Below are 1,052 nucleotides of genomic sequence, written 5' to 3'. Positions count from 1 at the left end.
TTCCTCTACCTCTGATTGTTCCTAGACAGCAACTTCCTGTTCTTCTTGGCAGGAAAAGCCGATCTTTCTAAGCTGGATATGCAGCACTCGGCAGCCTGCACTTGATATTCGTCCGTATTTTCGGTGAGTATGTTTGCATGCATTCTGCAGTATGAATCCTTTTGAGCACGTGCGACACGGGACGAGTTATCATCTACATCTATATGGATACCCTGCAAAACACATTTAAGTGCCTGGCAAAGGGTTCATCGAATCACCTACACAACTGATAATTAATTGAAACCCTCAGCTGCCGACAGGTGTTGTTGATATACTTCGATGGGGACAGCTGAAAAGTGTGCCGCTACTGGGACTCGAACCCAGGATCTCCTGCTTACAAGGCAGACGCTCAATCCATCTGAGCTATCGAGGGCACAAATGAACAGCACGACTGCAGGAATTTATCCCTCGCACGCTTCCCGTGAGACTCACACCCCGAACCGCCCACAATCCGATTACGTAATGTACTTATTAGGTATTTGTCCATCCACTCATTACTGGCTCACACTAAGGTGACGATTCCCGTAAGATTTCCGGTAGCCTGTGCGCATTCGCACAGACGAAGGTCAATGGCTGGGTGACGTTTAACCATAGATATGAAGACAGTAACTGTTCTAGAAAGAACAGGCGCCACTGACGACCTTGCAGCTCTTCTAGAATACATGATAGACCGGCCGATGTGGCCGAGCGGTTGTAGGCACTTCAGTCGGGAGGCACGCGACCGCTACGGTCGCAGGTTCAAATCCTGCCTCGAGCATGGATGTGTGTGATGTCCTTAATTTAGTTACGTTTAAGTCGTTCTAAGTTCTAGGAAACTGATGACCTCAGATGTTAAGTCCCAAAGTGCTCAGAGCCATTTGAACCATCAGTCCGTATGTTTGCACACTACTTACAGTAACTTATGCTAAGGACAACACACACACAACCATGCCCGAGGGAGGACTCGAACCTCCAACGGGGGGAGCCGCGCGAACCGTGACAAGGCGTTGGACACATGGCGGGTACCCCGCGCG

At 49.6% G+C, this 1,052-nt stretch overlaps 1 non-coding gene across 1 annotated transcript; it reads right to left on the bottom strand.

Annotated features, from left to right (window-relative positions):
• Nucleotides 1–338: 338 nt before the first annotated feature.
• On the bottom strand, nt 339–413 carry Trnat-ugu (transfer RNA threonine (anticodon UGU)). The gene has a single exon. It is a non-coding gene; the product is annotated as a tRNA-Thr (tRNA).
• Between the last annotated feature and the right edge of the window lie 639 nt (nt 414–1,052).

Source organism: Schistocerca gregaria, unplaced genomic scaffold (assembly GCF_023897955.1).
Source record: "Schistocerca gregaria isolate iqSchGreg1 unplaced genomic scaffold, iqSchGreg1.2 ptg000386l, whole genome shotgun sequence".
NCBI lineage: Eukaryota > Metazoa > Arthropoda > Insecta > Orthoptera > Acrididae > Schistocerca > Schistocerca gregaria.
The sequence above is the reverse complement of the archived record's forward strand: the minus strand, read 5'-3'. Positions and strand labels throughout refer to the sequence as shown.